The sequence below is a fragment of the Cryptotermes secundus genome, unplaced genomic scaffold, assembly GCF_002891405.2.
Source record: "Cryptotermes secundus unplaced genomic scaffold, Csec_1.0 scaffold620, whole genome shotgun sequence".
Taxonomy (NCBI): Eukaryota; Metazoa; Arthropoda; class Insecta; order Blattodea; family Kalotermitidae; genus Cryptotermes; species Cryptotermes secundus.
In genome coordinates, this window is record NW_019723312.1 from 840,311 (window position 1) to 864,461 (window position 24,151).

At 43.3% G+C, this 24,151-nt stretch overlaps 1 protein-coding gene across 1 annotated transcript in view; it reads left to right on the top strand.

Moving 5' to 3' along the window:
• Nucleotides 1-1,599: 1,599 nt before the first annotated feature.
• Nucleotides 1,600-24,151, top strand: part of LOC111861806 — a 322,342-nt gene continuing 299,790 nt past the window's right edge. The window contains exon 1 of the mRNA XM_023846679.2: nucleotides 1,600-2,084. The gene's annotated coding sequence lies outside the window, so the exon portion shown is untranslated. The remainder of the gene's footprint in view (nucleotides 2,085-24,151) is intronic.

Here is a 24,151-nt window from a genome sequence, read left to right on the forward strand (position 1 = left end):
GGGAGACTGGTGGGGATTAAGAGGACCACTGAACAGGGGATGTTCCCTACATGTAGCAGAGGATAAGACTGGAATCACATGTTGAGATGTGGAGGAACGAGATTTTGGACGAGATGTATAGGATAGAAAACAGACATTGGGAGAACAGTGGGCTGCAAGAGTATAGAATAATGGCAGAAGATAAAAATATACGCGAATAAATATAAAGAGGAATGAGAGATGTTGGTAAAAAAGCAGGGGTGAGATAGAAATTAATTAAATTACCAGTAATTAGTAGGGTTACCGGGGGCACACGATAGCGTAGTTGGTTGAGGCACAATGCTACAAGCCGGAAGGTCGCGGGATCGAATCCCGATGAGGTGGATTTTTTTTAATTGACCTAATCCTTCCAGCCTCACTATGGCACTGGGGTCTACTCGGCCTCTAACAGAAATGAGTACCAGGAATCTTCCTGGGGGTAAAGGGCGGCCGGCACGTAAGGCTGACAATCTCACCGCCAGCTGTGAACCGATTTTCTAGTTAATCTGGGAGTCTCGGCGTCTCACAACCCTATGGGCCTCCACGGCCTGTTACAGGGATACCTTTACCTTACATTTATCTGTCTTAAGATATTAATGAACTTAGTGATTTATATAAATCTATATTTGTTTACTTTAGCATATGTAATTTTGTTTGGAGAATGTAAATTAACGAGTCGCAAGGTACATACATACCATCTGAACCCGGTAGGACAATTTGTATGTGCTTATACAAGCAGTTACCTTAGAATTAATGCAAGTTTGAACTCCACAAATATCAACGACTCCCGTCAGACACTATTCTACACAAGTTAAGTCCTCTAACTTACTTTAGTAAAACACATTTTTAATATTGTCATCCAAATTCTGCCCATCTTCCTTCCCCACCAATATTAGATCATGTTCACCTCTCATATCTACGTGACCAGCCCATCATTATAGAAAACTCTTAAGTTACATTACGAAGCTCAAGGTAAATCAATTCAAGTGTAATATCAGGTTACAATAATTTTATTTGCTGCTTTGTCTGCAAATTATTTCAATCTGCCTCGAACGAAGGAATAAAACGAAAGGTTATATAGATGGGCCACTTAATATATAAAGAGTAGCCTACATAATGTATCTAAATTAGTAAATGATATATTATTTATTTTATTTATTATGTGTTTCATTCTAGCATATTTCAGAAGGATATCAAATTAATTCAGTACAGAATTTACAGAGTTTACGGATATCTGATAAGTTCTTATTATATTGAGGTGAGACCAGACGAGTTTACTTCGACACACACACACACACACACACACACACACACACACACACACACACACACAATATTTTTCTTCTCGTGTTATGAGTAAAGCCCAGCGCTTTTCCATAACTTTGCTATGAAAGGTTTTCGCGTGCTGAACAGGCGCAATGCTACACTAGCACCTTATCACTACAACGTTTAAAGTCTAGAACACCTTAAAAAACTCCGTGGGCTGTTAGTCCGCAAACGAACTATACTGACCGAGCGACCGCCGCTTGTCGGCGAAGTTAGTGCCAACTTTAGCGGATAGATGGTGTCGCGTGGTCAGCGCAACGAATCCCCACGGCCGTTAATCTCGGTTTTCTAGAGCGGAGAACACCTCCAAACATAAATTGAGTGCCCCAGTCGCATTACGGTATCCCAATAAATTAGGGATGACACCTGCATCATAGGCTATCAAGTGTAGCAATCTTCTGCAGTCTGTTAATTTCAAATGATCACTTTTAAAGCCGGTTGGCAGTGTGTGGTTCGCAAGTTTCGTATGATGTGGCTTCAATATTTTGGTCACGTGTTTACTTGAGCGAATAAGAACTCTTATTATGGCGGATTTATGGAGACGTAGGCAAGCGAAGGCAATTATTAGTAGTGTCACGTAATCAAGTGCGGGTGATCGCAACAGCTCTGTGTTGTGTTGTGTTGTGTGGTACAGTGTTGTGATATTTTGTCAACGGCTGCAACGCTCCATGGAAATGACAGCGCCTGTCCGACGAAGACTTCGAAGCGGGGACCGTGGCAAGAGGAGCTCCGCACAAACGGTATCGTTAAAACCAAAACAGTGCCGTACGCAACCTTTAGCGATTGAGGGCCCATCCGCAGGAGGATGGGGTTGGGTACTCGCGTTAGATCGGGTCCATCATAGCAGGATTGGTCTTATCAAGACAGTCCGGCCCCAGGCTGCAACGATAAAGCAGTACCTTTGTAAGGAAACTCCTGTTTGATGCGGTACCCGCAGTGACTCAGGGCTTAGGTTAAGGTTGAGTTGGACACCCTGTGCATTTGATATTTTCTTTTACTTACTTTGTAAGGTCTTGTCCTCCCGCCCTCCCCGTTAGGTGCCCCCGATAGGATTTTTGGTTAGGCGACGTGAATTTAGGTTTTGTGTCCGTTCAGCCTTCTGCCGGCTGAACGGACGCTCGTTTAGTTTTAAGTATTTCTGTGTGTGTTTTTTTGTGGCACAGGGTGACAGGGCTCGGTCGGCACGAAATGAGATCAGTGCGAGAGGGAGAGAGGTAAAAAGAACTTTAACGGTCTCTGCCTATGAATAACTCGCACTGGAGGGTCAGAGATTCAGTAAAACAAAACCTAATTTTGTTTGACCCACCTTTCACTTCAGTTGTGAGAGATAAGTGACTGAATCTATACGATTGTACAGAGTATGTGTGTATATATGTACATATATGAAGTGACATGTCATGTTTGTGTGTGTTTATGAGCTGTTGTTTCAATGTATAAAATGATATAGCGAGGAAACGCACAAGGTGAGTGTGCTCCAGCTTCAGCGTTGGACAAAACACCGACTGTCGTCACTTAGGCCTGCGGAAGGTAGGTCGGTAAATGTGCCCCAGCTTCAGCGTTTAGAGAAGACATAGATTTTTTTTTTCCAGTGAAGACGCGATTCGTATAAAGTAATCGATTAATGTACGTTACTGCTTATCCAGAAAACAGCTCGAGTCTGTGACATTTATATTTCACGTATCAATAAAATTCGCGGGTTGCCGTCGGAGTCAGGGTTTTGCATAAATTGCAACGTTATTGATATGGCATTTAATTTGCGCCCGAAAAAACAAATGCACTGTCATACACTGGATGCGTCAGAGCAGGTTATCCCTGCCACAAGACACGTGACACTAACGGGTTTCTTATTATGACGAATTATTTTCGTGTCACAATTAATTTCGTCGATTTAATCACATTTATGTGTTCTTGTTTGATTTCCGAATTGGCACTTTGGCACTTAAGGGCACTTTGCGTTTCCGGCGGAAGTTGTCGATATATATTATTTTGACGATTTTTACTGATCATTGGATTGGAAATGCAAGTTTTGACATCTTTATGTCTTTGGTTTCCATTCCTTACACCAGATGGCTTACAGTTGTGTGTATCTTTCAGTTTCATTGAGTTGTCCGCTTTAGCACGGATAACTGCAGTAAACAGATGGTACACTCAAGTTTTCCGCCTTCCGTGATCTGGTTATTGAAATGCGCTTCGAATCAGTAAACGCACGTTTACATGAAGAACGGACTTACAGAAGAGTCACCATAAATATGAAACCAAGAGGAGAGGTAAGGTTCGTTTTTCTAATTCAAGTTTGTGTCTGTTGCTGTTCTTACAGAAGTTCATTTGTTTTATACGTTTTTTTTTGTTTGTTTCTTTTGTTTCAGGTCTCCGCTCACGACCCGTGCCTCACCATGGCGAGCGGGTGAAACAAAGAACGGTGCACGCCGGAAGTTGAAATAACTGTTACAGTGACTGCAACACCATAATTAAAAAAAGGGGATATAATTTGAATAGAGAGAGAGAGAGGAACGAAAGGGGGGTCGGAAGGACCCACGTTTATCTGCGGAAAACTGATCACACCTCCTTAAAATTGAAAACAAGGAAGTACAGGTTATGAAGCTCTTCTTTCCAGTGAAACAGACTATACTGAAATAAATATATACGCAATATCTTGTATAGGTCTGCCGTACCAAATTTGATCAGTATCGGTCAGGCATTTTTGGTGCTGGTATATCCGGACGGACACGAAATTAGCAGGTGTTCTTGAAATGCATGTAAAAAGGGCGTGATTGTGGTTTGATTTTAGTGTCACTTGCCAACATAAAAATGGAAATCATGCAGACCGGCTCTGGGGCCCACACAATCTCCTATCCGGTGGGTACCGGGGGTTAATACAGCCGGGCGTGAAGCTGACCACTCGCCACCGTCTGATGAGATTGAGTCCATTCTCCCATACGTCTTCATAGTTTAGTGTTTAATCAGTTAAGAATAGGGAAAACTTTACTTTCATCTTTTGCTTTTTCTTTTTACAGTCGGGAAATTTTGACACAGGATGCCCCAAAAATTTCGGAAACCAAGAATGCTGTGACGTACCGGTGTAATCAGATAATTTCTTTAAAACCAATCTTGACCTCCTCCGGGTGACCACATATTTGAGTGGATAAATCTATTAGTTTAAAATTATCAATTAGGGCAGTGCATCATTCCTTGGCCAAACGGGATATGCGAAGGAGAGTCAGTAAATAGGTCGCGAATGTATAAAACACAACGTGTGATATTCGAACCTGGGGATAAAACATTTATTACTCGACGTATGCTCCACCAACATTGTTACAATTGTCCCATCGCCTTACCAGTGCGTCGAACCACGCAGCAAAGAAGTCTTTTGACTGTTGTCTCAGCCACCTCATCATCTGCGGCTTTCGAACGTCCCTGAGAGAATTTCTCGATCCAGTTGCGAACCGCTTTACGAGAGAAACACTACTCACCGTCAGCAGGAAACATTTCTTAATGAATATCCTTTGCACCGAGTCGTTTTGACCACTAAAACATAATAGAAATCTGCTCTTCAGTAGTATACGCTCAAGCACGGTCGACATTTTGACTACTGAAACCAGCCTCTGAACATGCGAATGCACGTCTGCTTCCTAGACTTTTTTATTTTGAGAAATAATTGTATGTAGATAAATTGACCGCCTCTGTAATCTAGTGGTCAGAGTTGTTGGCTATAGATCCAGGGGTCCCGGGTTTGATTCCCGGCGCTACCAGATTTTCTGAGAAGTAGTGGTCTGGAACGGGGTCCACTCAGCATCGCGAAGATAATTGAGGAGCTAGTTGAATGAAAGTGTAGCGGCTCCGGTCTAGAAAAACGAAATTAACGGCCGTGAGGATTCGTTGCGCTGACCACACGAAACCCTCTATCCGCTAAAGTTGGCACTAACTTCGACAAGCGGCGGTCGCTCGGTCGGTATAGTTCGCTAGCGGAGTACAGGCCCCGGAGTTCATGTAGGAAAAAGGCCTAGGCAACGCCCACCCGGCCCTCTGCAGCACATTCTTATAAACATCTATCACAGCGGTCACCCCGCGATTTCTGAATATAACTCTTTAACTTAAAGAGTGTACTATTAATATTTTGTACATTTGTTTTTCTTTTTTAAATAAATTTAGGAATTTTGTTTACGAAGTCACACGCCTTACACAAATCTCTTTTCCCATAGCCTTAACTACCTAAACTGTCATGACGCTGGACTGTGCTGCCGCCTAGTGACACACAGAAAACCTGTTACGTCCATTACAGCTGTTTCACTTCCGTTTGTGACCTGTTTACTGACTCTCATTCGTATTTACAGAAGTGATGATTTGAAATAATTTCGAGGTAACCAAATTCAACATCCAGCACGCCCTGTGAATTTCCTCTGTTTAAATGTTTCAGAAACTGCCTCCTCCGAAACCAAATGCCACGAATACAACCCGAGACTTGAACCCATATACCACATGATTTAATGCTCAGTAAATGGAGTGTTTCGAACATAATAGATTTACCGCTGAGTAAAGCTTCTCGGTAGCTGAATTCCGATGATAAGCATTCGCCGTCTTGAGTCTGATGATCGAGGCAAATCACCAGCAGCGATGCAGAGTGGAAGATGGCCACGGTTTGAAATTATCACCAATGGATATCTTTGCGGGGAGAAGGTTGGCAGTTCTTGGTGTATTTGTGAATATCTTAACTGCATATGTTACTTAGGGTCTAATGATAGGATGTTGTGCTAATCACGAATTCTAAAGGATCTGAAAGTAAGTGGTTGTGATTTGTTTGAAGGTACTGTCCCAGCCGGCACCGGGAGGGACTGGCGAATAGTTCAGATGACTGCAGTCAAGACAGCCAGTGTGTGGTCGTCTGTCCAGGAGGTGGAGAGAACGCGTTCTTCTTAAAGTTCGGTAAAGATCTATCGGACAACACGGCGTCACAGCCTACAAGATAGTAATTTTCGTGTGATTCCGAAATATGATTAAACAGCGTCACATTTCAGAACAATTTTTAACATTTTCGACGCCCGTACCAAGTCTATTCGTTGCCTAAGAGAATTCCCTTCTGTACCAACCCCTAAAGTATTCAGCTGCCCTTTGTACTTGTTAGCAACCCCAGACACGGCCTTTCCCAAAAAGTGCATTGCTGCTGTTAGCGGGAATAGCCCAATGGGTGTAGTGACTAGGCTATGGGCTGGATGACGGAGTTGGAGATTGATTCCTAACAGGGGCAATCGATTGTTCTCTTCCTCACAACAAGAAGACCGGCACTGAGACCCACGTAGCCTTCTGTCCAACGGGTACTGGGGGTTGTTACACGTCTAACGGAGATCCCCAGGAGTTCCGTCTTCATGTAGTACCAAGCTGAACACACAAACTCACTTTCTTCAACTGAATCATTCTTAAGAAGTCAGCAGTTGCTTAAATCAGGAAATTCCCATCCACAACAGCCCCTGCTGGACGCTGATCTTAGACTGATGAATCTACTCCTCATCCCTATCTTGTTTCTCTTAGGTCAATTTTAATATTATCCGCCCATCTTACGAGGTCATTGGATTTTTCAATTGACCTAATCCTTCCAGCTGAACTATGGCCTTGGGGTCGACTCAGCCTCTAACAGAAATTAGCACCAGGAATCATCCTGGGGGTAAAGGGCGGCCGGGGCGTAAGGCTGACAACCTTACCGCCATCTGTGAGCCGACTCTCTAGAAAATGTGGGAGCCTCGACATCTCACAACCCTGTGGGCCTCCAAGGGATAACTTTACTTTTTTAACTTATCTTGTGACGTAGTACGATGAGTGACGAATGAAACCGAACTTCCACGAAGGCGTGGACCTACAAACAGAAGACACTCGTGTTCATGCATGCAAGAGTGGAAGATGTGACATTAGTTCTAATCGTGCAGTTTGTTGTTAAGTTTTGGACGGTATGCACTTTGTTACATTATAAATACACAGACTGAAACCAATATGGCGTGCACTTTCTGTAGCTGTACACTTGGCAATCAGGTTACTACGTGCTGTTCAGCACCGGTTGAAGTCACTGGCGACAACTGAAGGTGAGTGTAAAGTCTGGCCGTGTAATGGAATAATGATAGGATATTTGTACTCCGTCATGATGGTAAGCATGGGAACCAGGGGGGTTGAGGGGAGCCAGGCATGTCCCATACATGGATTTTTAAAATAATTTGAGAAAAATAAGGAAATATATTGATAGCACGCACTGATAATGTTGTAATGAATATATCAATATTCATCTATCCTGAATGCTCTAGGGCTGGGGTCTCCAAACTTTGTCCCTATCTGGAGCATTAACATTGACAAATCAATGAATTTGTTTATGAAAATTATTGAGTAATATGTGAACTCTTGTGGGGTATGTAATGGCATTTTTATGAAATTGTATTAAAGTATCGCTAAATTATGAGGATTGATAACGTGGCAATTCATGGCGTGAAAAGGAAGGGTGAATGTGGCCTTTTGTCTTAAAATGCTGAAATCTCTTGCTTTATGCCTGGGATCTCCAAACTTTTCGAACCGTGGGCCACATTAGATAATTCAGCACTTTCCAACAGGCCGGATAAAATGATAAATTAATAACTCTAGGTATATGAGTTTTATTGAAAGCACAGAATTTCATAAACTAAATACAAAGTACACAGTAGCAGCAAATTATCATATTTTCATCACGAATTAAAAAAAACAATGTGAATGATGGAACTCTTTTTGCATTCTTAAAATCTGATTAAATTGAGGTTCAAACTTTGAAACGCTAATCACAAGTAGCGACTTTAAATGTTCATCGGATAAATTTGCCCTGTATTTCGACTTGATGTACTTCATCTGGGAAAAAAGTTTGTTCACACAGATATGCCGTCCCAAAAATGGAGATAAATTTACAAGCAAATTTCTTTAAATTTGGAAATTGCCCAGAGTTCAGAAATTTATAAAATTCGATCAATTTTCCTTCCTTGTATTTGTCTTTAATATGATAATTATCCTGAAGTTCAATAATTTCCATTTGAATTTGACTTGGGACATCTGCAGCATCACAGTCAAACGGATTTTGAAACAATGTGATTTCCTGAGCACTGGAATCCAAATCAGCAAATCGCTTCCGAAATTGTTCTTTCAAATCTAAAATGACTAAATTTGCAAACGAGGAAGGAAATTTTCTGGACACTCTGCTCATACGTGTAGATGGCTGTGGGTTTGTCAGCCTTATGCAGCAGCCGCCCATTGCCCCCACAAAGATTCCCAAAAGAATTAAAATAAAGGAAAGTTGTAATTTACGTAAGTTTATTGAATTCATAAACATCAGATTCTGTGGAAGCAGATATAATTACATGAACATCAGTTATACATATTTTAACATATTGTGACGTGTCGAGTTAGCTGGACGCCCCCCCTGGAGCTGGCACGCCGAGCGGAGCCGAAGTTAGCCGAGGCCCAGCTACCTGGTAGCTATGCAACGCGAGTCAACAGCGGTGACGTCATAAAGTTATACCGCGGTTGCTAGGCAGCAGTAAACAACTCCGGTAAGCGTTGCTAACAACACGGCACCACACAACAATGGTGCCTATTACGTGGCCGTTTTCTGTGTTGTCCGGAACGAGGCTACACAAGGAGCAGCGAAGGCTATTCACAGTCAGTTAAAGTGTATCAGCGGCCGAAAACAGTTCAGTCAGAAGTGAACGAGTGAATGTGTGATAATCAGAGACAGTTCGTGATAACAGAATTAATTGGGAGTGTGTAACTCAGTGACACTTGTATAGCTCCCGTACTGTGAATACGTGTAGACTACTGAAGACAGAGTGAATTGATTTGCGAATAGGGTTATAAATCGTGAAACCCCGCAACAGTGTAAAGAGATTATTGCGATTAAGGTTATAAAGGGTTAAACCCCGCAACTGTGTTATAAATAGTTGTAGCCGTTACTTGTAGGTTGTTGAATAAACCAATTAACAATCCGAACGGCGTCTTCAGTAACTAAACATGTTACACTGGTGTCAGAATTGTTTTACGAACTTAAACACGCCTCGACATATAATTGAATTATTGTGCATCGAATATTTTACTGCTACAACATGGAGATGCAACAGATGATGGAACTTCTACTGAAGGAAATGAGAGACAAACACGAAAAGACAGAGGCCAATAGGAAGAAAGAGAATGACGAAATGGAGGCCAAGAGACAAAGAGACAATGAAGTTTTATGGCCAAATTAGACGCCAATCAAGAAAAGGCGGCGATCGATAGGAAGACAGACAAAGTAGAGCTAATGGCCAAATTAGACGCCAATCAAGAAAAGGCGGCTGCCGATAGGAAGGCCGACAAGGAAGAAATTAAGGCCGAAATGTGATCTATGCCGTCAGAGTTGGACGAGTCAGTCCAAAGTAAAATTGAAGCGATCAGAGTCAAGATGGCCGCCTGGCGAGAAAAGACTGCCGCGGGAAAAAGAGGAACCCAAGCAAGCACGGCACAAGAAGAAGAGGTCCCCGAAATAATACAGGTCGGAGAGACGATGGCCTGCCGAGAAATGGAGGTACGTCCAGAAGATGAAAAGCCGGCCTCAGTGCACAGGAAACCTGAGGCAGCAGAACTACGACAGTTACCGGCAGAAGGAGCCGAAGTAATGCCGGTCGGAGAACCGAAGAAGAAAAGGCGCAGGAACCGAAACAAGCGACAAAAGAAAATTCGACACGGAAAAATTGCGGACCCCCAGAATAAATTGGCCGTCGTTCGCAGGAAGGTGTACCGCCATGCAACAGTGGCATGGCGTCAAAGGAAAATCGTCAGAAAAACTGGACCCGAGGAGACTATGAATCTCGGATGAAGCTGGCTGCCACCTGCAGGAAGACATCCCGTCGCGCGACAGTGGCCCGACGTTGGAGAAATGTCTTCAAGAAGGAAAGTCCCCAGGGAACCTTCGGATGCCAGACGGAAAAGGTGACAACCAAGGACGTAATCGGAGGGTGTAGATCAGGACAGCGATCGCACCAAGAAGGGAGAATTTGTAAGAAGACCATCTACGAGATTGTCAGGGTGAAGATGCGAAGGGAATTGTCGGACCTTCTGTCAGCCTACGGCAACACAAGGATTGGAACTTATGGATTCATATGATATAAACTTAAGTAGTGATAAAATATGAATGATACATAAATGGTGATTAAGAAGCCTGTTGATAACATCTGGCCTGAACAGCAACTCGAAGGATCTTCAAGATAAATAGGAGATTATGAACCTATTAGAGTTGATAGTGCTGATGTTACAAGACCCCAAGATAATCTAAGACTGGAAGGAGAGATTAAGGAAACCTGATGGAATACCAGAAATAGTAGCTGTTGACAGGAATAAAAAATGTCATTCTGTTTTGATGACATTTCAGGTTTCTTATCTTCATCACCTGGGCCGTAGTGCTGAGGCCGAGGTCTTCCGAATTCTCCATCAGGTCTCATATTACTTTCAGGCTTTCTGGTATCTGCGTGAAACCCGCTTATGGTCGGGGGGGGGTCAATCATAGTGGCCCTCCAATTGAAGGTTGTCTGTGTGCCTATATCGGCTCAACCAACCGTGCAGTACTACTGGGGAACAGGTCCCTCGAATTCTCCCTCTGATGTCAAATTGTTATTAAGATTCCTGATATATTCATGGAAAACTCTTGTGGGTTGCAAACCGTTTCTGTGTATGGGCTTTCCTTCAAATTGTCTCCGAAGTCTAAAGTCTCTTGGATTCCTGATAAGAAGACGATCAAGACGTATGGGTTTGAAATCGTCCTTAGTCTGTGAAATTCTCTCAGACTTTCCTTCCGGTCTGAGGTTATCTTGCGGTCTTTTAATTTGGGTCCTGTCACATCTATTAAATTGGAAGTCAACTTTTGAACTTGAAGTCACTTGAAACGGCCCTTCAATGCGAAGATTATCAGTAGGTCTTTTAGTTTCGTAAGGGTCCCCTTTCTTGGGAATGTAGTCATCCCTTGAACTAGGGGTCCCTTCGAATTTTCCTTCCGGCCTCAGATTGTCTTTTGGTTTCTTGACCTCAGCTCTTTGTGCTGGTCGTAGCTGTTGGGGCTGTGGTCGAAGAAAACCACCTTCCAATCTAAGGTTATCAGCGGGTTTCCTAATTTCGGCACGGTCGTCTCTCGTAGGAATGAAGTCATCCCTTGATGATGTTCCTTCGAATTCTCCAACTGACCTCAGGTTATCTCTGGGTTTGTTGAAATCGCGTCCCTCTCTTCCTCCTATCTCTTTGGGCTGGGGTCGATAAGAATCGCTTTCGAATCTAAGGTTATTTGTGTGTCTAATAATGTCATTTCGATCGACCGGGCAGTACTGCTGGGCAATAGGTCTGTCGAGTTCTCCCTTGGGTGTCAAATTGTTATTAAGCTTCCTGATATCTTCATGGAAACCTCTTGTGGGTTGCAAACCGTTCCTGTATATGGGCTTTCCTTCAAATTGTGTCCGAAATCTAAAGTTGTCTCTTGGATTCCTGATAAGAAGACGATCAAGACGTATGGGTTTGATATCGTCCTTAGTGTGTGAAATTCCCTCAAACTTTCCTTCCGGTCTGAGGTTATCTTGTGGTCTTTTAAGTTGGGCCCTGTCACATCTATTAAATTGGTAGTCATCTTTTGAACTTGAAGTCACTTGAAACGGTCCTTCAAGGCGAAGATTATTAGTAGGTCTTTTAGTTTCATAAGGGTCCCCTTTCTTGGGAATGCAGTCATCCCTTGAACTAGGGGTCCTTTCGAATTTTCCTTCCGACCTCAGATTGTCTTTTGGTTTCTTGACCTCAGCTCTTTGTGCCTGTCTTAGTTCTTGGGGCTGTGGTCGATGAAAACAACCTTCCAGTCTGAGGTTATCTGGGTGCTTAATGATATTAGCTCGAACACTCGAGCCATATTCTTGAGGTCGAGGTCTTTCGAGTTCTCCCCCAAGCCTCAAATTATCTTTAGGCTTTCTGGTATTCGCACGAAAGCATCTTGTATGTGAGATTCCGTCTTTGGATGTCTGATATCCTTCAAACTGTCCCTCTTGGTGTCGTTGAATATTCATCTTCTGTGGTGTCAGACGTTCGAAATCTTGTTTCTGACGGCGGATTCCCTAAGCATACAAATATTAATTTTGAGTTCCAATGCATTTACTGCTGCAGAAAGAGTATAAAGTCATTTTAAGTGACAATAATCTTAGTACAGTATTTTTAAAATATTTATTATTTATATTCATTATTAAGGGTTGTACTGATATATTTGTACCTATTCTGAAACATATCTTTAGTCTAAGTTTATCTCAGCATTACTTTCCCTCCCTATGGAAGCAAGCAGCAATTGCCCCTGTTCTCAAGAAAGGCAAAAGCACCTCTGTTAGTAACTACAGGCCTATATCCTTACCGAGTAATTTTTCTGAAGTATTCGAATTTATTGTTCATGAACATGTTTCCCATTATGTAAAATAAAAAATTAGGCCTTATCAGCACGGCTTCTCAAAAACAAAATCCACAAGCACCAATTTGGTGACTTACGTTGATTTTATATCCCCTCTAGTTGGCTTTCAGAGGCAAGCTAATGCAATTTATTTTGATTTGAGCAATGCATTCGACCTTGTCCCACATTCTCTTCTTCTTCACAAGCTTAGTGTTATTGGGCTTTCTGGTGGATATGTAAGCTAGTTTCGCATTTACCTATCCAACCGGAAATCCCAGGTCCGTGTTTCTGGTGTTCTTTCCTCACCTTTTGAAGTTCTCTCCGGTGTACCTCAGGGATCTGTCTTGGGACCCCTTCTCTTCAATTTGTTTATTAATGACATGTGTCATGCAGTTGCCCATTCTAAGTGTCTGCTTTTTGCTGATGACGTTAAAATTTACTGAGCCATTAGTTCCCCTCATGACTGCTATCTACTTCAGCCTGACATTAACTCTGTACAAGGTTGGTGCATTGCTAACTGTATGAAACTCAACACCAGTAAAACTAAAGTTATATCCTTCTCCAGGAAAACCAACTTACTTATCTACGATTATAAACTTTTTCAAACGTCAGTAGCCCGGACCGATTCTGTAAAAGACCTGGGAGTGTTTATTGATGCTAAGCTATATTTCCATGAGCAGGTCAATTGCATTTTTTCTCAATGTGCGAAACTGTTGGGTCTAGTTCGTAACATTACCTTCAGCTTCTCTTCGCTAGACTGTATGTTCAGATTGTACACTGCATTAGTTAGGTCTAAGCTTGAATATGCCAACAAGCTGGAACGCATCCAGCAGAGGTTTGCGGCCCTTTGTTTTAAACGTTTCTTTCCTCATGTTCATTAAAATTATTATCTTGCTCTTGATGAGTTAAAATTGCACACTTTACGTACTACTAGACATCGCCTTGATGCTCTCTTTCTTATTCAAGTTTATTTTGGCTCAAAATTCTGCCCTTCTGTCCTGGAAATTGTTGGTCTCCGAGTTCCTGCTCGGTATATCAGAGATTTTGCATTGTTCAAAGTTTGCTCCTTATTTAAAAATTGTCCTTCTGCTAGATGCGCAGCAGCTGCTAATGTCTGCAGGGAGGTTGACGTATTCGGAGCCAGGAACAAAACGCGGTACTACAAAAGCTCTGCCCACAAAAAAATTAGTTTGGTTTCTTTTGGGTACACAATCGTAGTATAACTGTTAGTATTTTTAGTATTTGCATGTCCAATAAAACAAAATGAATTATTATTATGATCCTCTGAAAATCTATACTATTCATTTCTTAATTAAATATTTATGTTTCATTACTCAATTCTTAATAACACTTAGTTTAATGATAATGAAATTATTACTACTGTTATAATTATCATTTATTTGTTTGTTTGTTTACTTTCCTTCAATATTGTTTCTTCCAAGTACTTAACTGTAATTTGTATTTGACTTTAATAAGTTTCTCCATAATGTAATTACTTCCATCTGCACTGTGCTCTGTCTGTAATTGGCCTTGCGGCTGTTGACTCGGCACATAAATAATAAAGAACTGAATTGAATTTTATGTATGAGTTTCAGAATGTCCCCAACTGTGATGTGATTTCCTGATCGGTTAATTAGCATTGAATTTGAAAAGCTGTGGTATAGGACTTTCAGTAATATTGTCACATATTCATGGGGGTTCACCATAACTTTAACACGTAATTTGGTTTGGATGATTGGATTTATTGACTTCTTATACGTACAATTAATCACACACTAAGCTCTCACAGGCTAACTTGTAATTCTTCATCTACTAACTTCTCCTGGCAATCTCCTTGCGACAACTGACAATCGACCGCTCAGAGTTGTTTTACCCCCTAACTCAACAATGCCTCTGTTCTTGTGTTTGTATTCGTTGCCGCGGAAACATATTTTATTAAGTCGTCGTCAGCAATGGATGCACGTGTGACGGTTCTCTGACATCATAAATTATCAAATTAGCACATTTTTAGTAAACATCTTGACATTTGAAGGCATACGGCCTTGTTGAAATGAAAACCTAAGGAAATAATACTGTGATGTATGGATCCACTGCTAGGAAACGGAGCTGTAAACACACGGCTGTAACAATACGCGATGAAATATTTATTGTATGTGGTCCGCGCCGAGACTGTTTTCTGAGCAATTGCGTGGCAAGACGTCACTACAACAAAAGAAAAGCTGTGTTTTCTGTGCTTCAATGTTCGTGTCAGTTTGAAAGGAAAATAGAGTCAAGAGAATGGGAATGCAGTGCCGTACAACGGACTACAACGGAGTGAGAGTTCAGTTATCGGCAGGAGATGGCAACGGGAAGTTAGTAGTTGAAGAATAATTAGAAGTCGGCCTGTGGAAACTTATCGTATTGTAATGGTTTGAGACTTGATGTGTGCTGTAGTACAGTGATATCCGCAGCGTGAAAATTATAGTTCCTGTGTTAAAATCCGTTTCCAGGAAACGGATAGTGGGAACATCGTAAAAGACTTCGTCATTAAGTGGAAACTGAAAAGTTTTATAATGTTTATATTGATTACGACAGTGGGCCTTCTAACACTCTGGTAGTGAAGGAAGGTACCTACTGTGCAACGTATATAGCATTCAGTTTATCTTTCGGCCCTCTGTAGTTTGATTCACTCACCGCGTGATGTGTATCGATGTTGTGCCGGTCACAGTGCTCGGTTTGGTAGTTATTCATTATTATAAGAGTCTTCTCTGCTTTTACGTATTATTTCGAAGCTCTAGAACATGAACTGTCTTCGCCCGCTCTAACGTGGGTTCGAATCCCACTAGAGGCATCGATGTGTGTTTGCATTTATTCTGTGTTGTTTTGTGTGTAGGTGTCTTGCAACGGTCTGATCCCCCGTCCAAGGAGTACTACCAACTGTGTATAGGACCACGAAACTTAAATAGAAGTTGTCGCGGTCAAATGTACCGCCATTGACGCATGAATTGGGCCTCCTAAACAGCGCTGCATGTCTCGTATCTTCAGGGAAATGTCGATAAGCGCATTACGAGCGTGTGCAATGTTCTTCTGTACTCGATTCTCCGGCCGTGCAGTGCGTCATACTTCTAAGCCATTTGCCGGGACGCAGGTTCGGTCCCAGGGAATTAACTGTTGAGCAGCAGGTGTCGCTATTTAAGGGATGCAGTCAAATCGGTAACAACCCTGCTTCATATGCTGGAGGTAACGGGTGGAAACTTCACTCCGGATAACATGGTCACTATAGCAACGGTCTGTGGATTGGAATAACGAGAAATCGGGGTTCGATTACTGACAGGAAAATGAAATTTCTCGTGTCCACAGCGTCCAGACCGGTTCTGCGACCGCCCAGCCACTTACCCAATGGGCACCGGGGGCTGTTTACCACTCACCTCCATCTCGCGGTGGGGACAAGAATGCGTGCAATTGTCCGTGTTTACCTAGCCGTTTCCTAACAATGGACGTCTTTTCACCACTCCGGCCTTCAGACGTAATGTCACAATATGCGCTCATATGAACATAGAGCTGGGGTAGCTCGGTAAGAACAGTGACCAGTTTGTGGACTGTATGACCCACGAGGAAGGTGCAGTTCCCGGAATGGATAGTGATTTTTCTTGTCAGAGCATTTAGACCGGTTGCGGGACCCATCAAACCTACTGTCCCACAGTGGCCGGAGCGTGAAGCGAATTTTTGTCTGTCAAGTGCCGAGATTGGAAATGTGTGGAGCTGTACCTCCACGCACTCATGTCGTGCTACTTACGCACAGGGACAACTTTAATGATGTTTACTGTAAATTTTCACGTGCTGCTTAAAAAATTCTGCTAATTGGTCGTGGAGGGAGATGGAGATATCTGTTCTGGTTTTGTGCTGTGCCGATAGATGTCACAGTATGGCTGCACTCGATCCCGTGAAAGGGTTGGTTGCGCTCCGGTAGAGTGCATCTGTGTACTCAGCGGAACATTTGTCGGGGATGTGAATGTTGCAGCACGTGACATGGCAGGCTGAGGGAGGGACTGGCCTTGGGGCGATGGCGTACGTTGTGCGTGAGCAAGTCTCCAGTCTCGTACAGATCAGCAGGTGCATGCTACAAAGAATGGAACGTGTTATTTTAGAGGGAGGTACTCGATTCGAATCCTGATGATTCTCCATAATTTCTCTCACCACCTGCAGGCAAATGCTGGGATGGTATCTAGATTCCGCCACGACCACTTCCGTCCATAAAGGTAAAGTTGTCCCTGTGCTTACGCATGGGGGAGTGGGTGTATAGATCCACATTTTCTTGATCTCGGCACTAGTTGGAGGTGAGTGGTCAGCTTCACGTCCCGGGGACAGAGCCCCCAGTACACATTGGATAGGATGTCGGGTGGACCCAAGAGACGGTCTGGACGCTGTGGAGAAGAGAGAATTCTTGACGCCACCGGGACTCGAACTCTGACCACTCGGTCGTCCAGCCCGTAGCCAGCCGCTATACCGACTGCACTGTTCCTTTCATCAGTTATCTCACAACTCGACGCTGTGTAGTTCAGATACTGAGCGTCGTGAAATAAGCAATCCCACTCACAAGACTACTGAAATCGAAACAAGAGCCGCACGTTTTAGCGTTTCGTGGTGAAAACACCCAGATGTCGCGCACGTCAGTGTCTCCCTGGTTCCGTGAGATAAAAATGAACCGTATGAGAGCGGGTCACTCAGTCTTAAAGCAAGCCTAAACAGATTTAACTTGTGACCACGGCCGAATGTGAATGTGGCGTTGGGCTGCAAACGGTACGGGGACCTAAGGGCAACACAGATGGACATTCTGTCAGAGAAGGGTAAAAAATAATACCCAAAGTCAGTCACAGAGCTCTTAAAGCGAGAAGAAAAGAGATTTTTGCAGGGCGTCTGTTACTATATAAACAATTCGTAAATTTCTTTTAAAAAAGAAAAAGAAGCAAATATACAAAATAATAACATTATACACTTAGAGTTAAGTTAAAGAGATATATTAAAAAATTGTGGGGTGACCGCTGTGATAGATGTTCATAAAGGTGCGTCCACATTACTCGTGCTCCTGCTCGTCGGGAGACTCGTCTGGCCTTTACTTGTGCTCGTAAATCTTCGTCCACACTACTTCAGTTGCTCGCTAGGCTTCGGCGCGTGAGGATCCGTATATTTACTCGTAGTGTGTATAGGCTGTAGTCGTATTTTAATTTATTGGCTGTAGTTTTTAAATTAAAAATTTGCTTGTCTCGTGACTTGTCATATCGTCCACGTTACTCGCGAGCATAGCGAGTCACACGAGCACGAGCACGAGTAATGTGGGCGCGCCTTAAGACTGCTGCAGAGGGCCAGGTGGTCGTTGCTTAGGCCATTCTTGTATATAAATTTATTTAAAAGAAAAGCCCAGGGAAGCTCCACCGCGCGAGTCAGCGTAGTTTTCCAAATATAAGCAATGAAACTGCGCCGCGCATCACAGAGGCACTGCGAGTTGCAGGTATGGCGATAAAAGGGGTACGTGACCGCTCTCGGTCCATCATCTGGGGCGCAAACATCTCACTGCTGCTGTCTGTAATGTCCTCACCGAAAGCAGTCCACACGGCAGACAGGTGTGTGAGTATGCACTCCCAGGGCCTGAACCACTCACAAAAGTGGGACTCCCACCCAACTTCGAAACGAAAATCATATAAATATATAATGAATGCATTTAACAGATACTTTTACCCTTTAAAGCCCAGTGGTTACTATACATACCATCTGCATTAACACATTGAAACTCTTCATTCTGCCCACACAGTGTATTTATGTGTTCCGTATGGTTCTCACAGTAAACAGCGGCTGTTTCCCCAAACAGCATTAACCGGTTGGTCTCTGTAGCGGTGACGTAATGTGTTTCCTGTGAGGTACGGACTGTATTCTTATAATACGTAACAATTAACAGCTGTGAAATTCGCGTGTGGAGGCGGGGTCGAATACCTCCACCGTGACCCTACGAGTCGTAGGAGGCGACGAAAAGGGAAGTCTCAATTCTGAGACAGTAAAATATGGTCGCGATTCCCAAGGTACTCGGACCCGAGTAAGACTGCCCTGGCAAGGGCCAGCAGCATATACAAAAGACAGACCCGTCCTCTCGTCAGAGAAGGCGCCCCACAGAAACAGGACCGTAACTGTCAAACGGTAATAATTAATATCTGGTCTGGGGCTCGACACCAAGACTTACTGAGTTCATCAATTGGAAGCAAATTAGTTCAGCTCGGGAGCTGTAGTGAGATAGGCGACAGCCAGCGAGGGCTTGAAGTCGTGAACACGGAAATTGAAGGATCTGCGGCGTTGAAAGCTGTTACCAAACAACGACTGCGAATACTTAGTGCGTGATGCAGTGAACTACAGCGTGTGTGAATTAGCGAGAGCGCTATGGTTACTTGTACCTACGATTTGTAAATGTTAAATGAATCCAAACCCCTGCTACAGTCAGGCTCATTCTGGCGACAGTATAAACAAGGCTGTGAAGCAGGCTCATACTCAGTGTGACAATGAGCATTTCGGTTGCCACGCGTGAACACAGCCTTCAGTAATCACACGAGGCCAGCAGCCATTTCCACTGTTACGTAAGAGGACATTAGGTGTCAGGGGGATGTGAACAAGTGTGCTTGTTAAGCCCTGTGAGATGGGACAATTTTAGGGACCACGTGACTGAACAGAGAATGACCCCAGAAGATTGAGGTGGAATTACTGGCTCGATTGCCTCGCGACGTTCATTATTGAGGCTCCTTTACGATTCTCATTTGTTATCTGTGACGAATGCTTAGCCATTACTTTGACCCGCCTTCCTCTTCTTTTTCCCTCTCGAATTACTAACCATGGCGCCATGTTAGTTAAAAACCTGTGACGTTTGCACCGTAAGGGGAAGTCCCTCCTGTAAGTGTCTTGAGAACTGTCAGAACTGGCGGAATATCCGTTCAGAATTCAACTCGAATTATCATATTCTGTTATATAAGATTTCGCACTATTAACTTCCCCTTCTTTGCCCCGTATTTTTTTTCCAGACCGAAATATTATCTAATTATGTGTCAAAGCCAACGTTCAATGCCATCTCCCATGAATAACACGCATAAATGATCAATATAAATTAAAAATATTGTCACGTTTTACGGGTGTGTGTGTGTCTGAGCCAGAGTAATCCATTCCTTACCCTCTTACATGTACTACCGCGGCACAGAATGTTGGTGTCCTGTGCTAGGCATTCCTGCTCAATACTCAAAAGGTCCTGGGTTCATCTCTAGGTCCGGATGCTCTCTCTTCTCACAGGTTTCTTGCGATGTTTGTTAGTCCCTGTAGGCACCTTCCATGTTAGTACCCAACATTAGGCAATGACCGCCTTCTTCCAAATCCTTTCCTGTTTATTGTCTGTTATTGTCATACCATTAGACGCTGTAGAGCATTGATACTGACATGGCCGTTAAACCACAAGTAAATAAATACGGGTGTGGATGAACTAGTTTTAAGGAGGAGTGTTGTAATTTTTTGAAAAATACAAATGTTTGAACAAAATTTGGATCATATATGTTAGCTACTTGGAAGAGGGCGTGTGCAACGTATTGTTCGCGAGTTGTGTGTGGCCCGTGACGGCCAGCCACTATAAAGATATTCACTTGACAATTTTGAATATTCGAACGTACCTTCCGATGCTCGTTAGTCGCAGGTAGGAGACAGGTCAGGGACCTTGCTAGCGCAAATAGACGACAGGCCACAACAGCAGGTAGCTTAATGCGGGGCTGAGAGCCAGTTGCCTCCTCTGACATCAAAGTGAACAGTTGTGACCTGAAGAAAGACAAACAGTGCTGGTCTATCGTATTGATGGTGAAGCAATTAAGCCAGGACTGCCCGCATGTACTGTGCAAGCCGAAAACGTCAGCCCGATCTGCGGACGACTCTTATCCTTGCCGCTACACTGAAGTTCAGTGTCCCCAACTGAACAGTGTACTGTCCGAGATCAACAAATTCTGTCCATAGCTTGCCGAGCATTCTCTTCGTTGGACATTGATTTGTTTTTTTTTTCTCTCTTCATGTCGTCCACACCGGCCATGGACCCCACACTGCCTCCTATCCATTGGGTACCTGGGGCTCTTTCCCCTTGGTTAAAGCGGCCAGGGAGTGAAGCTGACCACTCACATTCATCTAGTTCCGAAGTCAAAACCTTCACTCTCCCACACGTCTTCAGGAAGTAGTGGTTAGCTAAGTACAGAGATATCTATATATACAGGTGTCCCAGGATGAAAGGTCATTATTCTGGGAAGCCATAGGATCGACCATTCTAAGCAACACGCCATGACCTTACACGAGTTGCAAAGTGCATTGATGTTGAAGGTGGAATTTTCGAAAATGCATTATACTAGGTAAAGTGTACTAAATTTGTCACTGGAAAAATAAGTACGGGTATTAGAAACAGTACGTAACATCTCTTTCTTATCAGCAGTTTCGGAACTGTACAGTGAAATAGCTCTATCTCGGAAACCGTTCGGAACAGGACACGTGTACATATACACTTCTTTGCTTAGAATGACCTATACTGTGACCTCCAAGAATATTGAAATTTGCTCCTGGAACATTCTGTATATATATATACATTAAAGTTTGGTGACGGCGAGGTGAAAGCACTGAAATTACGCAATAGACTACGAACGAGCTAGCAGTCTTGTGTGCCTAATAAAGAATGACATTCTCTGGGATCAGATAGCCTGTAACAAATATGATCTCTGGGTTAATATTTTCAGTTTACCGTTGATTTCAGAGGGAATTTCTCTAGTAACCACGTGATCAGTCTGACGAAGAGTATTGAAATCGGCCCGTATAAAAATACGTTGACTCACAGGAATAGGAGGCGCTAGATAGAAGGGGATAAAGGAAGGAATTGGAATGAACGACGATAAGACGGAGCACATAAAAGGAATTGGAAACACGGGAAGGAATAAAGGTGACGAGAGAAAAAAATTCCGCGTTGTCTTTGAACGTGATGTTGCTCTAGTGTCACAGCTCCTCGTGTCTTCGGAAGTGGCTCGCCTCTGTACACCCCTGATGCGGCGACTTGAGACGAATGGCCCTGTCGTTTGTTTGGCTCCGTGTGGCGTGCTTCGCAGCTACTGCGCCCCAATTTGCTGTCTCAGATACAGCTCTCCCTTATCCAGCTTGCCTCTGCTGTCATTAAAAAGTTCCAAAACTGCTGATCAATTTAACTGTCATTAATTATCTTGTCCATTTTAAAACTGAAACCTTGTGTTTTCTCTCCCTCCCTCTCTCTGTGTACGCCTTTTACAATGTAAGCCTACCGATAAATCACCTGGGACTGAAATTAATTAAGTTGCTGAGACTGTCTGTGTGCCGCGATTCTCACCTTATCCCCGTTTCGTGTATCCGACACCCCGAACCGTGGGAACATCAGTATTGCCAACATTACAGGGAGTTCATTGACACCGAAATTGTCCCGGCCTGGTCTCGGTAAGCTCTTTCTCAAAGCATATCCGCACCGCCACAATTTGATCACCCTGTATATTCATTAAGACTTGGGGCGTAGTATTGTTCGCAGCGGAGTTTAATTCATCTGATTCAAGGACCGCGAGGGTTGACAAAGTGGCCACACTTCAAAATAGTATTCGGGTGGTCTTTTGATTGAATCCCGGGCAGGGCAGTCGTTCCAGGTCATATACCTCTCTGTACATTAAAATTGTTATGGTGCTGCGTGAACATTCTTAATTTAAATCTATGAGACTCTGAAATAACTGACACTATTGCTAAGTTCATTTTAGGAATCAGTAATATCGTGATTAATCTGGGAAATGGATCTGAACACTTGACAACGCAAGTTGGAGGGAGAAATTGGGACATTATGCAGTTGTGTGTATGGGGAGCATTTTCTGCCGCTGACAGTAGCTATACAATGTCACGTTTGATAGTATGATTTATTAACAGTTAATTTGACAGGATTCGAAAGGAGGCAGTCGTGACCTAACCGAGATACTGCCCCCAAATTTGCCTGGAGGGACCGAGGAAACCCACAAAATATTTGAAGCATGATATTGTCACGGGTGACGAAAATAACGGGTTCTAGTTAGGATGATTGGATTTACTAGCACTTCAGTTACAAGTTCTCTTAATTACAATTAATACAGCGCTATCGCTGATTTACACACTTTCCAGTCCACCGTTGCACACGCACTAGAATTCTCAGTTTCCGCTAGTAGTAGTTTCCTAGCAACGGATCTCAACACAGAAACTAGCGCTTCAAATCACTCTGAGCTCTTCTTGCTATTTCGTCTTCAATCACTCTGGAACCTGGGAACTAAAAATTCTTCTGGACTCACTCCTCCAGCTTACGACTGACGCGTAACTGCCCTTGAACTAGCTCTCCCACTGCATTCACTTCTCTTATAAGCACTGCACAGACCCCACCGAAAACACCGTCTCTGTAGTTGATGACGTTACCGCTTACGCGGAAGTGTGTTTACAGAGCCGTTGCTTAGGAACGGTTTGCATAACCCCCTTGTTCCACCGCTGCTCGGCGCGGACGACATAGAAAACAGCCTCGTCTATTGTTGCGTGTTGGATCGTGTTTACAGAGCTGTTGCCTCGCAACGCGTCAGCAATATTCTGGTTATGCTTGTCCGTTAGGTATGCAGAATTATATGCAATGCTCTGGTTGTTCTATTAAGCGATAATAGTAGCCTGTGACGGTAAATGTGCAATATTCAGGTAGCTGTAACAATTGTAACCAATCATGTACATATGTATCTACTTTGTAGCCCCCTGGCGATGATTATTGGAAAACCAACAGCGTAGTCGGAGATACACACATCCCAGTACCGCCCTGATCACCACAAATCCTATATATACTACCCAGGTATTGAACCTGGGCCTCTGCTGTGAGAATAATCGCCTGTATTACTGTGAGTCCTGAGTTGCAAAACGCTACAAACACCCGAAGGCTATTCACTGCCATGCAATTAAAGTGACGTGCTGGCCATCTAGCGACAGAGCACGACACTACATGCCATTGTTCCGGCTGGTATAAACGATGCGCATGTTTTAGTTGAATGGCTTTTGTGTTGGCAGCATCGCGAAGCATTCATACATAACAAACAGAGTTACATATAGGAAATTTCATGTCATACAAATGTTTGTATGCACAAGGGAGCGGTCTCTTTTCAGGGGTATCATTGGATCTCGCACCGCCACGTGGTAGATTTCATTTATATACTGCATAAAGCCCATCCACGTTACGAGCAAGGTTACGTCATACGTTGTGTAGCCAACCTTACGGAAGAAAATTCCTTTTTAAGTTTGTTTGAACTTGGTACAGGTCTGTGAATACCGGAAGTACTGAGAATAAAA